The sequence below is a fragment of the Periplaneta americana genome, chromosome 17, assembly GCF_040183065.1.
Source record: "Periplaneta americana isolate PAMFEO1 chromosome 17, P.americana_PAMFEO1_priV1, whole genome shotgun sequence".
Taxonomy (NCBI): Eukaryota; Metazoa; Arthropoda; class Insecta; order Blattodea; family Blattidae; genus Periplaneta; species Periplaneta americana.
In genome coordinates, this window is record NC_091133.1 from 37,165,822 (window position 1) to 37,183,926 (window position 18,105).

The window sequence follows — 18,105 nt, forward strand, 5'->3', positions numbered from 1 at the left end:
CAATGCCACATTTTTTTACGTTCACTTCAATTAAAATAATTATTAATAATCAGATGTAGTGTTTAATTAATTACTGGCCGCGGTATACACAACAGTATCTTTTTCATTTTTCGATTGTCGGTTGGAATCTCACTGAGGACATGGATGTTCTCTCGATGCCAGTACAATGTCCTGTGTTTAAAGAGCTGCAGAACAGGGCTTAGAACCGGTTTATATTCGACCGGCCAGAGAACATTCGTCAAGCCCGAGCATCCGATCGAATGTTCGACCTTCAAGTAGTTCCTCCTAATGTTTTGCATGCTAGACAGAACACCAAAAGCACTTCATCATACACGAACATCAACATATTCCGAGTACCTAAATGGAATAACAATTCAAGGAAATTTTTTTTTTGACTAATTAAAAACTGTGATTGCTTGAAATAGGCCTACAACTGATTGGACACTTTAATGCATTCATGTTTTTTTTATTATTTTGAACATGTAGTAATTTCATAACTACTCGTATTACATAAACAAACAAATTGACATCGGTAATAGCAAAGAAAATAAGCATAGGGTAATGTGATATGTAAACAAATGAAAAAATAAATTACAATTAATTGAAAAAACAAAAAACAAATACGGGCATATAATCCAAAGTAAAATTTATACTTTAAACTTAAAATGTATAGTATATCTAAATAAAATAGTTGTTCATACATAATGCTTTTAAATTACTCTAAGCAGATGCATTATTGTTTCATTAAGAAATGATATTTAAAAAAAAAAGGTAGGCCTACTACTTTCAGGCGCCCAATTGTTTTACGCTATATGTTGTTGCTCTTGACGACATCAAACTGTAAAATATGAATGGCTCAATATGATTTCTTTTTTATACTCTAGAACCGTCCACCCACAAAAAGGGTGAAACAAATCGAACATTTGATAAACCGAACACTGAGGCAGTCCTCAAGTCGGATGAGCTTTACATATTGCCTACAGTTCAGGCGTTCAGTAGCAATGTTTCATTTCCCTTTGACGCGGAGACATCTTTAAAATCGTATCCTGTAGGAAAAGTTGGGCGAGCAGAAAAAAAAGTACCGTTATTTCCCATAACTGTGGTCCTGGAACACAACTATGGTCCACGATACAACTATTCAAAGAACACTCTGCTACCGCCTTCATTAACCTTATTACTAGCCAGTAGTATAGTAGAAAGAGGTGCGGGGACAGGATGAACAAGAATTAATTAACTCTTTTTGTTTAATATACATTTATTTATGAATACTTATATGATGATCTTTATTAAGATCTTGTAATATAGCTGCTCCACCTTCATTAAGTAGAAGTGACATAGACCGTTCGTAGATAGCTGCAGTGACTTGATTCAAACTACAGTACAGCAAAACTAAAGATAGAAATATTACGTTATGGAGTACAAAATTTTAATGAACCATAATTGTGTTCCAGGGCCATAGTTATGGGAAAAGACGGTACAGAACTTTAGCTAATATCTCAATGTGAAAACTGACTTCGATAACTGACGGATAGAATAACCTAACAATAGCTACTTCAAAGTCACGCGAATACGCGTGAAGCGAGGGGAGCGTCCGCCATTTCTGATTTCTTCTCGCTGAATCACGCGGTTTTAAGTCACCATATATCCAGACTGCAACATGGTAGGATGGTGATATGGGTCTCGAACGATTCGCCTGAACACGATCTAATGAGAAAACACTAAATCATAAGCATCTAAACGAATAGTGAAAAGTAATTATAAGTGAGAATAAAAAAATAATAAGTAACTAAAATCGAAGTACAGTAAAACCTATTCAAGACGGAAGTGACATGGCCCCGATTTTTTTTTTCCGTTATGGACAAGTTTCCGTATTATTCAGGTGTGAAGTTAAAATGCAATATTTTATCATTTGTGTAAGTGAAAAACATAATGGAATGCCGCAAACTGCAAGAAGTACAAAACATTTCGTTTAACACTACTGACATTAAATCAGCTTTCTGTCGCTTATTCCAGTGGTGAATCATATTGAAGAAAAATCTTATTTTCTGTTTAATGTTATCGTAACTCACTCATTAAACACTATTAAATCATACTAAATTTAATATCTAACGCTATACTGTAATAGTGTATTGTATATCACTGCACATTATTTAATTTATTGGTATAGGAGCCATCCATTAGAAGCCTTGAATTCTGACTTATTTATTTATTTTTATTTATTTTGTTTTGGCAGTTCAAGGATTGTTTTGCAGAATAGGTCCAGAAATTGGCATGAAAAACTCACTCTCACAACAGTTCATTTATTTCCACATAACCAGCGGTTTTCTGTTTCCATTTTATGGCAGCATTAATGTCCGCAAGCTACTCACTCATGAGATGGTCTTTATTTTTCAAAGTGTTACACCTGAATTTTCCACAACTGAAATTCCACCCTCGCACTCTCTAAATTTTGCAAAGAAAACTTGTTTTTATCTTAGTGACCTACATATTTCGTACATTTCTTGAAATTACACACTGCTTCAAAATATAGTTTACATTATAATAGTGTATCCAAAATATTATTTTCGTTTTGAACAGTATCAGATAGTTTGTTTCCGCGTTCGACAGTTTCCGTTTTATTCAGGACAAATTATACATAATACATACAAACTTCGTCAGGATCAATAAATTGTTCCGAAATAGACGGGATTCCGGATTATTCAGGTTCCGATTTGAACAGATTTCACTGTATTTGCAGCTAAAGTCCAAGTCAAAATACAAGAAACGCATATCGGATGAAACAGACGCTCAAAATTAATTTATGAAGCCCAGAATGACCCAAATCGAATGATGCAGGGCTTATAGAGCCGAAGGATGCATGACTTCTGCCTTACAGAGAGAAAGCCGAAGAGGCGCAACTCGGAGAGCCTCAAACAAGCACACCTACCGCGAGTACGTGCGAACGAATGGATGTGGACACTGATTACGATTGAATAAAAGCAAATATATACCGAACCAGTAACTGTGGTTAGATCTAAAGAAAATGCGAGAAAATTATAACACGAATGAACTGAATGAAATTACAAGGCAATAAACCATTAAGTTTGTTACTTCTCATACCACCATCCTTTAATGGATAAAATTATACTATAGTTAACCTGTTTTTCATAGAATATCCAACTTTTACATCAAACTCCTACTATACAACATGGACCCACGGGCACAGCCTACCACAATTGTTTTCCTAAACAGTTGTGCAGGACGTTGTCTTAGGTGGAGGCCCTGCAATGTGCTGATCCCACGTCACGACATTACAGCCGTTTGTATGTCTGAAGTTACGTTGAAATCCTTCCAAATTGGGGAGGTCAGAGCTCTTCAAGGAATACAGGGCCGTGGAGTCAGTTTTGTTTAAATAATGAATATGAGTACAACCGACGCGGCTGTTTCAGTACATGAAAATAAATTAGTAAGAGCGGAGTAGTTCACAAGAGGACATGATTATGTGTGCCCAAAACTCACTAAATCGGATAGATACATGACCGTTACTTTAGTTACGAAGATATTTAAAAAAAATTAAATTTGACTTGTTAAATGTAAATGTGTGGTACCTAGAGAATCTCTTTAAATGTTCGTGCAATCAAAGACGATAAATTAGGGTAAAATCACTCGCTCTTAAATGAGGATGCCCACAAGGATTCAGAACAATGCTAACAAATCTTTACAAATTTATAGACAATTAATATAGTGAATAAAAAGACAAATTAATTTGGCAATAATAAATATTTAAATATTGTCTTATTCAAAATTATTTAAAAATAGAAGAAATTATATTAGCTAAAATGAAATGTTTAAAATAGATAATTTGCCAACGTCTTGAGATGCTTTGACATTTTGTTGAGTATTCACCTCAATGCTATGCAGAGCCTCGAAAAGAGGTTATTAATGATTGAAGAACGAAATAAAGTTTATATTTGGAATTTTTATTATTTTCATTTTGTATAAGTAAACCTCATTTTTCAATTAAGTGACTATTATTTTAACAGTTTAGCTATCCCAGAAATGTTCCGATTTTTAACGACCCCAAATATGTATATACAGTATTAATAACTAATTTTCCAGTCTTGCTTTCCTTTTTTATGTAGCATGAAGCTAATCGCTTTCGGCAGGTATCAGATGGCAAATTAAAACAAACTGCTGCATTCCAGGAGTTCGCATGGTAAATTAAAGTCACAGATCTTATTTTTTGCAAAGATATACATTATATATGTTCAGTTATCTCGCTGTAATGCAAATCGATAACAGAAGCACTAGATATTTTCTCAGAGGTACTGTCGACTAAATCGTCCACTTGTTTCAAATAGTTCCCTTCATAAAAAAAGTTACAAATTTTGAAATTGTATATGTTGTACTTTGTATGCTTCTACTCATAAAACAATTACACTATGAGTGTTAAAGTTCATTCGTTGTTGTTCCTGCAATAACTCCTATGTGCAAAATATACAATTTTGCAGTAGGAAGAAAAAACACATTTATTGTTCTATGGCAGTGGTATATACGAGATTGTGAATTCTTGTATTTTCGAAAGAAAGAAATTTAATTACATATAGGAGATTTTATTGTTTGCTGTATCACTATTTAAGTTATTTAATAAAGCATAACTCTGAAAATCAATAAATTTGTCACATAGGAGTTATTGCAGGAACAACGACGATATAGCGGTTTGTGGGTATTTATCAAAACCAATAAATCAGGAACTGATATTTCTTCTTATGCACTACACGAGGGAGGACAAAGCGTTATCGATTGATCTCATGTTATTTGTCTAAATTCGCAATAAAATAACCTTTACAAATATTTGTAAAATTTAAGTAATTATTGTTTCTTCATAACTTGCTTTATAATATAATGTGTCTTAACATTTCTCTTTCAAATAAATGCACGAATTTTTCGTACATAGAAACTAACACCGTCTTTCATACATAACTCCGAATTAATATAGTGACAAACATTAAATATGTTTTAGTAATATTTAAAAGACATTTTAAAACAAGATAAAAAATAATTTACCTGACTAATTTTAATTAATCTGAAAAGGGATTTTTTGACGTTTTATGGAGTACTCAGGGAGCTTTAGTGTGGAGACAAAATTACTCCAAATTCGAAACGGACGAATGGGATTAGTGAGATTGATTGCTCGATCACTATTCCTGTGGGAAAAGAGCAGCCAGCATTTGACAGGAAAAAGGAACACAACAGAAGTTGGTGCTGAAGAAAAGAATGATCAGCATTTGTCTTTGAGGTAGTCTAGTTTTAAGCCAGAATATTAAGTGTTAAATGTTTCACGCAGTGACTAAAACTTTGTTTCTGAACGCAAAATTATAAAATTCTTATCCTAACAACTTCTTAAGACCTAAATTTAGTCTCAATCAACAATATTACGAAATATCTATCTAGCCACCAACGTAGCTCACACTGTGACGCGTTTTTCTGCTGATCCAGAGCCGCGCTTGGCAACTTCAGCTGATTATTCCATTGGAATTTTGCGAGGTTTTCCACAGTTGTAAGGCGAATGTCAGGTAAACATATGGCAATTGCTCCGTATTATCTGTTCAAATACCATTTCGCTATAATCAATTTCACTGACATTAAATAACCTGATGCTTTATACAGAGTCATTAAATAACCAAGTAAGAAATGAACGTACTCATCGTATACTAAAACTAATAGAGGTACAGTAATAATACTCTTTTCCTTAATGCTGATAAACCGGAAGAGTAATTTGAACGCACACACGAGTGCACTTCCGAACACAAATACTGAACTCAAGACCACGTCAATGGTAAAGCCTTTTTTGTCACACGTGCTTGACACGGCTCTCCGTGACTATTCACTTCTCATCAGCTAGAACTGTAGAGCAATCAATAATAATCTATCTTCTCCTTTTTTCATTATACTGAGAAATTATTGTATACACACAAGTAACAGCAGATAATGATATACGAGTGTTTTCGAATTCTACCGAAAAACGCCTAGAGGATGTTTGGAGGAGATGGCTAAACATTTGAAGATAAAGAATCAATGGCCACCGGAGTTTTGATTTGGCATTACAGAGGTTTATTTGTTGGTAAATAAAATCTTGTCTCACAACTACGTTATCACTAACTCATGTTGTCCGTACTCATTTTTCGTGCTCTGGGTTTGAACGAACATGTTCATAGCCAGCCAGATCACCTAACCTTATAACAATGAAAATTTTTTGTGGGGACACAAGAAGTGTAGTGTCTCTTGAAGACGAATTAGACCTTGTTGCTCGTATTATTGCCGCCTGTGATGAGGTGCGCTGGAGTCTTGGAAATGCTGAAAACGGGTACGTCAGTCCACGGTGCAGCGTTTGACTGACACTTTGCAGTGATGTTCATGGACGACATTTTTAAAACATCCTGTAATTCATAGCTACACCTTATGATAATTAAATGGATCCTAAAAATTATGTTGTCTTATTGATATTTCATATGTCCAAGCATGTGTGTTTTTCTGATAACTTAAAAAGGAGACTTCATTGCCCATGGGTTTCCTATCTCAAAACATCCAGATATTTCTTAAAGCTTGTAGGCAGACTTCGAAAACATGTGTAGTTAACTAGTGACTTGTAAAATACAGATCTTTCTATATTGCTGTGTACGGTGTGAGGCGCTTAGTTTGTCTCCTTTAACAACTAGTAGAAAAATTAGATACTGTAAGTTATCAGAGAGACTCGACTGTAGAGTAATGTATGAAACATCTGGTTCGTCTTCGTTAACGAATAGTATAAAGATTACTGAAGCAGTAATAGAGCGGAATACTTTAAGTTACATTTGAAATCTACTTTTTTGTGTTAAGAGTTTGTAATGCTGGCTAATATTTTGTTTTCATTTGTATGTCACAATACTGGGTGTTCAGTTCAAATTGTGTCATGGCTCGCTGTATGCCGTCATGTGGCTAGCCGATGAGCCTAGAGAATTCAATCTTCCTACACTTCCGCAGCTCAGGTGTATAATCTAAGAGGCAGAGAAGTTGGCTAGCAAGTACGGCGTTCATTCTGAAGAGTACGTGCCGATACGTACGGTAACGCCGGTAGTGGCAGGAATGTGAACTGTTTGGAAATACGTACTGTCGGGATATGGGGAGAGGGTTAAGATGATTACTTACGTATTTGTTGACATTAACTTCGACGGTCAACGTGGACACGGAGCATTTGATTTGTGTTGTGGAATGTTACCGTATGCAACCGATGATAACAAATACCCTGCGTACGACTTGCCGGCGCAAAACACAGTTCGAAAGAGGTTATGGTAGCACACAGACCGTACAGACCGCCATCTGTTGCTACGACGTTCAAGTTATACCGTACACGTTCTCAAGTTCAGATTGAAGAACGCCTTAAATAATAGGCAACTTCTCTAACATATAAGCTGAAACTCACTTCAAATCGGTGACCCAACAACAGTGACGCCATGACACACTTTGAAATGAACACCCAGTACAGTATTTACCAATGTAGCCTACATATTATACGTAAAAGCTGAGGATATAAAATATTCTCTTATGAGACCAACGCGGCATATTTCAGCAGATATTAACAATTTACCATGGACTATAATGATGGACAACAGATCCGTTCCCATTTCTTAGGAATCATGCCGAAAATTGTTTTATCCTGTTAGGAGAACCTACAGGAGTATGAGTATATTAACTTATGAGAGTAGCAAACTGGTTGTTTCCTTTGACTCTAAATGTCGTACGCCTTATCAATCGTGAGAATATTTCTGCGAGAAAAGCAGAGTGGATAAACAATACAAGTTTGTGAGGGATAGAATGTGCTTGAATTCGATTGCAAACATAAGGTACACTGCCACGATATTTGTAGTTTTCTCGGTTTATTGAGAGAAACTGCGAGGTCATATCTGCAAATTGACTATAGCCTTTCCTTTCCAAACCTCCGTCTATTCATTCACTGATTATTATTGTCCCATTAACCTGAATAACTTTGTTTCTTCAGTCGAATGTGCAGTAAAATAAACAACATACAACAAACCAGTGTTGCAATCTATGCTTTTCAAATCCATGATAGAGAAGGGATTTTAACCGTCGTTACACAAGACAAAGTTTAACTCAGGGTAACTGAGGAGACAGCGAATGGTGTGGGTTGCCACCACCAAACTAATTTGAGGCTCACATTACACCCGCCGCTTCCAGAAATAAGCCCAGGGCAAAAACAACAGAGGTTACGACTCAGATACGTTAAACTCATCCTTTCGATTCAGCGAACATTCTCAGGTTAAGTTAAACCACGCCCAATTTCCAATTTACATCGCCATCTTAGTTAGCATAATAGCCAATTTTCTATAAATTTCTTGTACGAACCAGTAAATAATTTTTTATCTACTTTAAAATTTAAGCAGAGCAAAATAGAGCAAAGAGAAATATAATTTAAAGCTGCACTTCCTGACAAAGCCTTGATTTTAAAGACAACTGTTCTCTTGTATAGAATGCAAACTTAAGACGCATACATTTCTTAAATTAATATTTTAGAAGTTACAGACAATTTGTATTCATTCATTCATTTATAGATTTCTGTCCAAGGGAAGATATTTTACTGCAAACTCCGCATTCTCCAGTCTTTCCTATTTTCCGTCTTTCCCTTAGTCTCCATATACGATCCGTATCTCTTAATGTTGTTCGTCTGATATTTTCTCCTTCCCCGAACTTTTCTCCCGTTCACCATTCTTTCCAGTGTTTCCTTCAGTTAGCAGTTTCTTCTTAGCCAGTGACCCAGCTAATTTCTTTTTCTATTCCTGCTGTAACATTATTATTTCTTCACCCACTCTTTCTAGCACAGATTAATTTCCTATTATATCCATTTTGCACGTTCCATTCTTCTCTATATTCACATTTCACAATGTTTCTAGTCGTTTGTCTTCATTTCGTCGTACTGTTCATGTTTCTGTCCCATACAATGTCACACTCCACACAAAACACTTCACTAGTCTTTTCCTCAGGTTTTTTTTTTCCAAAGGTCCTCAGAAGGTACTCCTTTATCTGTTAAAAACTTCCTTTGCCATAGCTGTTCTCCTTTTGACTTCCTGGCAGCAGCCCATATTACTGCTTATAGTACTTATTTATGGCTTTTATTTTATTTTTTTTATTTTAGTAGGTTATTTTACGACGCTTTAACATCATCGCTGGCTATTTAGCGTCTGAATGAGATGAAGGTAATAATGCCGGTGAAATTAATCCGGGGTCGAACACCGAAAGTTACCCAGCATTTTCTCATATTGGGTTGAGGGAAAAACCTGGAAAAAACCTCAACCAGGTAACTTGCCCCGACCGGGAATTGAACCCGGGTCACCTGTTTTTTATGGCTTTTAAGGAACTCGGAGATTCATTACCGCCCTCACATAAGCCCTTCAGCCGTCCCTATCCTGAGTACACCCCAAGTATTTGAAGCTGTCCATTTGTCTTGTTTCACACCCTTACTTCGAATTCGCACGTTAACCTTCTTTATTTTTCTTCCGATAACCATGGTCTTCGTCTTGTTTGCATTTATTTTCATCCCATATGCTAACAGTTGTCATTAGCACCAGTAGCATATTCCTTAGTATCACGTTTGTATCACAGTACTTAAAAACTTCTACTTGGTATTTTTACGATAGGTCTGAAGATCTGTTTTTTTTATTACTAAATTATCAAGAGATGACGACTGTCATCTATCCCCCACCCCATCCATCTTTATAATGGTCGTTCTGGTGGTCTGCTCGCAATCTTAATTACTTGTTCCAATCTGTCGTTTTCCATTCTTGATGTCTCTATGTACCATTCGTTTTCACTCATTTTTCACCAGCTTACTATATTCTATATTCCACATTTTTCCTTGAGGTCATTCCATTGTGTATTACAATCTACGAAATAAAATAGTTTTTAATAATAGAAAGAACTACATGTTTATATTTGTTCAAAATTCATTTCTACAGTGTTTACATAAGTACTTATAAATCTGTAAATTAACAATATAATAAATGCTGTAGAGTTTACAAAAAGCCGCCGGCGTGGCTCAGTTGGTTAAGGCGCTTGCTTGCCGATCTGAAGTTGCGTTCGGGCGCGGGTTCGATCCCCGCTTGGGCTGATTACCTGGTTGGGTTTTTTCCGAGGTTTTCCCTAACCGTAAGGTGAATGCCAGGTAATCTATGGCGAATCCTCGGCCTCATCTCGCCAAATACCATCTCGCTATCACCAATCTCATCGACGCTAAATAACCTCGTAGTTGATACAGCGTCGTTAAATAACCAACTAAAAAAAAGTTTACAAAACATAATTATTTAATATTACTTTATGTGACTGTTTTGGCCATTTCATATGAAGTTACCACAAGAATTCTTTAAGACAAAAGATTTCTGTGAAATTTTACTATACGTGATATCAATTTTCTTTCTTCCTCATACATTAGACAGCAATGCATAAAGATCCATATACAGATATAATGTTCTAGCTCTGTGTATTAAATATAATTTTTATATATGTGACGGCTGTGACACTGAGTGAACTTTTTAGTCATATGCCGTGATATGTGCATATATATAACTATATAAAGCGATATACGAGGTAGTACTAATTATTTTAAAAGTATGGAAATCGCATGTTTTTGGGACGATTGTTACATTAACGCCTACTAACTATGCTAAAGCAAATGTGATTAATATACGAGCATAAAACTGGAGAACCTATGACGAACATGTAATTTTTTCCAATATTAAACAAGAAAAAAATGACTGCCTTCAAAATAAATTAATGTCGAGTTGCATAACACAGTTTAGTAAAACACAGAAATTATAAATTCGAGATATTTAATTTTATCCGTTTTTTTTTTTCACATTTATAAATCTGGAATATTACAGAACACAAAGGATGAGTATTTGGTTGTTATATGCCAGTAGCCATAAAATTAATTATTACTTGTCAAAATCCACAAAAAATTAACTTTAAGATTTTAGTCATTATATCAAAGTTTACATGGAATGCGTCGCCCTCGGTAGCGTAGTTGGTATAACGCTGGCCTTCTATGCTCGAGATTGCGAGTTCGATCCCGGCCAAGATCGATGGAATTTGAGTGTGATTAAAGGCGACAGGCTCATGTCAGTAGATTTACTGACATGTAAAAGCACTCCTGCGGGACAAAATTCCTTCACACCGGCGACGCTGATATAACCTCTCCAGTTGCGAGCGTCGGTAAATAAACCATAATTTAAATACATGGAATGCTCCTTGATATCATTTCTTTCTTTATATTTTAACCATTTACCTGTATAATTCTGATTATTTTCATTAATGCTATTCGTAATGTTGTATCTTTGAAATGACTTGTTTATTTTCTACTGTTATCTACTTCATGATTAGTCTTACTAAAAATTATAGAACTTTGCTATTCAAGTACACACAGGCCTATAAATTTTTTATATTACATCCTTTAAACATTTAGCCACCACTATGGCTTTATTTGTTTGTAGTATTGATTTATCTATTCGTTATTTTCATTTCTAAGTATACACAAAGACTAGCACGTGCTTTGTGCGGAGTGTAGCATTGTATGGGGGCAGAAGCATGGACATTACGACGAAATAAAGAGAAACGAATAGAAGCATTTGAAATGTGGATATGAAGAAGAATGGAGCGTGTGAAGTTAACAGACAGAATAAGAAATGAAGTTGTGTTGGAAAGAATGGGTGAAGAAAGATGCTGAATCTGATCAAAAAGAGAAAAAAAATGGTTGGGTCACTGGCTGAGAGGAAACTGCCTACTGAAGGATGCACTAGAAGGAATGGTGAACGGGAGAAGAGTTCGGGGCAGAAATATCAGATTATAGACGACATTAAGATACATGGATCATATGCGGAGACTAAGATTGGAGAATGCTGGGTTTTCAGTGAAAGACCTGTCCATGGACAGAACATGCTTGTATGTATGTATGTATGTATGTATGTATGTATGTATGTATGTATGTATGTATGCACCTTTTTTTGAGCAGCATGTTCCATTACAAATGGGAAGTAATACTAGATGCCTAGGTTTACCTTCAAGTACATTATCGATCTACATTATATATTATTATGTTGCTATTTTAGGTTAAGTATGGAATAGTGTAGTTCATCTACGATGTGTAACTGTCAAGATAATATTGCTACCTAAAAGTCTAACTTATTTTCCTATTCCTAACCTATGAAGTACTAGAATCTATTTACACATTCTAGCATTTAAATATTTACAGTATTTACATATTTACTATCTTTTGATGAGCCTATTTTCAAATAAATTATATCCTCTAATATTCTAGCTTATTTACAGAATATAAGTAACCTATTTTCGTCCCTTATCAGTTAATTCTGACTTTTAACCTCTTTATCTTCCCAAATAACATATCCTTATATACTAGCCAGCCTATTGTAGTTGTTCAAAGTCTATACTATTTGCAAACTTTATAAAATATTTTACATAACTTTTCACTAATTTTGTCTTGTCCACAGGCCACTTCCCACCACATTTATGTATAGACTGGATTAGTGTTCCTCTTTCCTTTCCTCATTCGTATGTATGTATGTACACACAAGGCTTGGCTTTTCGAGAGCCGGACACGAAACGGGCCATTGTACGCTCTGTATATGCGATATGGGATAAATGTCAAAGTTCGACAGGTGGCCTGGATAGTATTCGTGAATCCGATACTCACAGGTGGGCCATCACTACCTCAGCCCTGAGAGAGCCACGTCCCATCCCCTCACTTGATAAACCCAGGGCTCCGAGTCTCAAGGTCTTCCTATATCAGTATCGAAAACCCGTAACACTACTACCCCCTAAGACTTCACCCCAGCCTATTTTTAAATGTTGCAGATGATATATAAAATCCACCTGGCGAGGTATCAAAACCGGGCCACCAGGATGGAAGACCAGTACTGTAACACTTGAGTGACAGGCATGACCCATAGGTACTACCACGACTTACTTGTTATGTATTTTGTCATCTACTATTAACTTACAACGTATTGGATCTTTTGCCGTAACCAGAAATTTTGTTTTAGCTGATATTTCCATATTGTATTTTGTAGGTACAGTTTCAAATGTCTGAAGTTATCTTTAAAGTTTATCTTCAGAATGTAATATTAATGTGCCCATGATCTGTGATATAAATAGCGCAATGTCTATATAGCAGACTATTGTATAATCCAGCTCTGAAATGGTGGCATCCAGTCAAAAACCTATTTTCGTCTTCCTTGGAAATGTTCCTAATTTTGGGGGTAAAATAGTGGTATATGGATTGGTATGAAGGTGGTTGTCATGCTGTGATGATCATAGGTAATAAAACAGTAGATTTCAGTTGAGTACAGCGAGGGGTATAGATGTCACCGGCACCTCGCCCTTCTTCCTCTCGCTACACACGATGCACAGTATTTTCACATACACAACGCATAGTGGCATTCTGTAGAGCTGTGTAGAATTGTCAATAGTTTAAAGAATATTGTTAATTTATGTTAATATTTTAGGTTCTGAACAAAGTGAGCTATTCTGATATTATTGTATTATTTACGTAATGTTAATATTATGCACTATTCCAAAATAATAAGCTCATCTGTTATTAAATAATTATGCAAACAGGAGTGTGTAACACGTTTATTTTTTCCCGGACTATTCTTCGTTAAATGTTAACGTCTAATACTGTTATGCATTCGGTTGCGTTACAGTCCAAGTTCAACATCGGAATTACGATACAAACTTCTTAACTACCATTACAATAGAAATCAAAAATTTTCTTGAAAACAATTATGGGTTTAATATTATGTGTCACATACGAAATACACTATTACATTCACAAAGTAGTTGTTCACCTGATAGTAAGATATACTGTATCATATTTCAGATTTGCTCCAATAACGTCTTGTGACGTAGAACGAATATTTTCAGAGTACAAATATTTTGTTTTTTTTTTTTTTTCTGAACATAAAATATATTTCTTTTCATAAAATGAAAATCTTTACTGTTATTTGTTATAATGAGGCTAGAATTATATTGTATACTTTGCATGTTTCTTTATATATATATAAACTATTTTAGATTGAGAGTTACGAAGTTTATAATTACAAATTATTGTTTTTTTGTATTATTCGTTTACTAATATCTTGTTCTAAGACTATGGACGATTGGAGCACATGTTTGGTTACCACTTGGCTGTAAATGTTTGTCGTTCTGGTTCACTGACAATGAGAGAAGCACTACTACTTTTCATTCGGTAGAGATATATTCCAAGCTCACAAAACTTAACAGTTTTAATACAAACATCCTAGCTTTGGTGATAATGCCTCTCGCGCTGTGTTATTACGCGATCGCAATATATATATATATATATATATATATATATATATATATATATATATATAAGTTACTTAGCTGTCTAGTTTCTAGTATTATATTTTATATTACATAATATGATTTTGTAGATATCAATTATTATTCTTTTATTATTTATTTCATTTCATTAATGCTACACGCGTGAACAAAATAAATCTTACAATTTGAAACTATAAGAGAGGTTTAGTGAACTATGTTTTCTGTTATAACTTTATAAAACTCCCATTCCATCCCACTTTCTTCTGACCGTGTTCTGCTAGGAAAAGAGGACTACCCCACCCCTAACCGTCCCTTCCTGCCGGTATACTTATTTCGCGCAAGCGAGTGCCATTAGTTTGGAACTGTTCTATAACCCATTTGTTTAATATTTCAAATCCTCTATTTTCTTATTTCTTCTTTTTATTACACTTAAGAACTATGTTTCATGTTCACTTCTAAACCAGTAACAATGGCTGGTTTCAAAAGTCCCTGTGAATTCTGATGTGCATTATTAACAGCTATACAGTTACGTGCTTAACACAACCCATGAAACGGCAACCGTTTAGCCAAAGGTCCAATGCGTGCTATGTTATGGCATGCCGAATCTATTGTGATGTGATGCAAATTTCGATATACATATGGAACAGAAGCATCTACAGACAAACAATTACTTGGAAGTTTACTAAGTTTAAAAACATTTTTAAAATTATTGTTTATTTAACGACGCTCGCAACTGCAGAGGTTACATCAGCGTCGCCGGTGTGCCGGAATTTTGTCCCGCAGGAGTTCTTTTATATGCCAGTAAATCTACTGACATGAGCATTTAATCACACTTAAATGCCATCGACCTGGACCGGGATCGAACCCGCAACCTCGAGCACAGAAGGTCAGCGCTAACCCGACTACGCTACCCAGGCCGACAGGTTTAAGAAAACGGAAATCATCAGAAAGATCACAAACATGCAAAGAGACTGTGAAATGAAATAAGTTATGTGTGCAGAGTCCAAAAAATCTACCGTTTCTCGCAATTTGGAACTCAGCGTAGGGCTTACTTTAAAACCTTGTTTTTTTCTGAACCAACGCATGCGAGTTGTGAGGCCCGCCGCGCACAAATCCGGACTGCACGAACGATAGTGAGTGGTTTCTATGACTGCGAGGTACGCAGACCCCGCTCCTCGTAGCTATACAGCGTATTCCGAATCTCACCGGTCCGGTGGCATCAATGACGTCACGTTGCAGCGAAATAAGGAACAAAACTGCTGGAAGGATCGATGGCTGTCATGGCGACTGTACAAGTTGTCTGTACTACGCCAGCAAAATTTTGCGAAATTTTCCTACTGCCATCTCGTTCAAAGAAAAGATAGCCTAAACAATTTATTTCTTGAACTGGCAGTAATAACGGGTCCGTTGACATGTTCGTTCATAAGCCATTAACATATTGTTTTTACGTTGTGCTCATTACAAACGATACAGCAGAACTAAAGCAGAACACACCGCCATGACACAACAGTGCACGATGTTATTCGTCTGCTAATTCCCGCCCTATACAAGAACCAATCAGATTCACTGATGGCGGCTGATGGAGATTGCCACCACCTCTGCAAGTTGATGGCACCGGTGCGACACCGGTGGAGCATCAATGACGTCATCGGTGGAATTCGGAACACCGTGATGCCATCGGTTTGCTCACCGGTGAGATTCGGAATACGCTCATAGAAACCACTCACTATCTCTCGTGTAGTCCGGATTTGTGCGCGGCGGGCCTCGCACCTCGGAACTCGCATGCGTCCGTTCAGAAAAACCACGGCATTAGACTACTATCTACAATGTGTTGATAGTCGCCTGAAATAAGACGCGTTTTAGCATTTTAGCATTGTGCTTACATGGAAACTGAACACGGCTTCAATTCTGTAGAGCTATGAACAGATATTATTATTATTATTATTATTATTATTATTATTATTATCATCATCATCATCATTATTATTGTTATTATTATTATTATCATCATCATTATCATCATCGTTATTATTATTGTTATTATTATTATTATTATTATTATTATTATTATTATTATTATTATTATTATTAAAGTTATCTAAGTTTAGTTTCGTATTACAATTTAAATTACATTTTGAAATACTTATAGTTTTCCAATGACCTTTAGTTTGTTATCTATGCCGTAAAAATTTCTTGAAGTGATTAAGTGCTAAAAATCTCAATCTAGCTTACAGAATAATGTCAGAAACTGAATTAATTAGCCACGCGATATCATGCTAGCATAGTTTTTGAGAGTTCTTAGATTTGATTAATACGGCCGAAAACTCCTATTTATGTTTTTCAGCCGCTCTTATGGAGCGCCGAAGTTGTGTTCTTTTTTAATAAACTGGGATAATCTTCTTCGACTTTTAATCACTGACCCACTAAAATTCCTGTTTTCTTACATGCCTTCAATGTTGTAATCAGATATTATATACTTAAATAACAAACAAACAAACAATAAACAATGTATATTGTTCCTGTATTGTATATCGTTCTGTATTTCTTGCATATTGTTCCTGTATTTCTGTCAATTTCATATTTGATATATTTATAATACTGATTGAGTGGAAGAAAAGGCTTTATGGCCTTAACTCTGCCAGTAGAAATAAATCTACTAAATAATAAATAAACATTCATAGTAAATCATAACTTTCAATCATAAATGGCACTTTAATTCATATGATATTAGGCTACATTCAAGCACATATAACATTTTGCTCTTCAATAAATTTTAAACTTTACCTTAACATAAAATTTAATCAGATATTGTGACACTACTATTACAAACTCTCTCCGTTTTGAATATTTAATAGATAAGTGCATTTATTGATGCATGATAAATTATACAAACTCGTGTACACAAGATCCTTCGCACGAGCCCGTACGGCCATTCGTGCTGTAACTATGCACAGTTTTAATCTTCAAAGAAAACAAAAATAATACTACTAATAATAAAATAGTAAAACAACAGTTATTATTACTACCGTTATCATTAATTATCACAATTACAACTAATCTAACTTCAAACCAAATTTCACAAAAATAATAAAAATAAAATAAATGTAAGATATGAAAAGAGAGAGAAAAAACCACAGTGAAACATATATATATATATATATATATATATATATATATATATATATATATATATATATAAACAATTCAATTCCTCATTGAGACTGCACGAAATAATCCAACTAATAAATATAAAGGTAATACATAAAAAAACATAGGCTAGACACGCGATAAAATACAAATAGAAAAAAAAGACAATAAATACAAAAATAACATTATCCACTAATTACTTCATCATTCCAACACTAATTAATAACTCTTTCCCTTATTTTCTCGGCTCCCTCCCCCTCGGCCAGTTCCACCCTCAACTGTCGAACTTTTGCCATAAATTTTCCCACACTGTCACAAAATTTACGGTTATTTAACATATTGTATGTTGCCAAGTGCCCCCTGCTAGATGTAATGAAGGACTCTGGCATGAATCTTTTCCTCAGAGCTTCTGTGGCTTCACACTCCGACAAAATGTGGTGTGATGTCTCGCCTTTACCGCAAAGAGAACATATTCTCGCCCCCTCTTCGTTGACGGTTTTAAGTGCCCTCCAGGCTCCTAGACGAAACCAGATTAAACCCAGTCTACCTTCTTTGCTACCTCCATAGAGA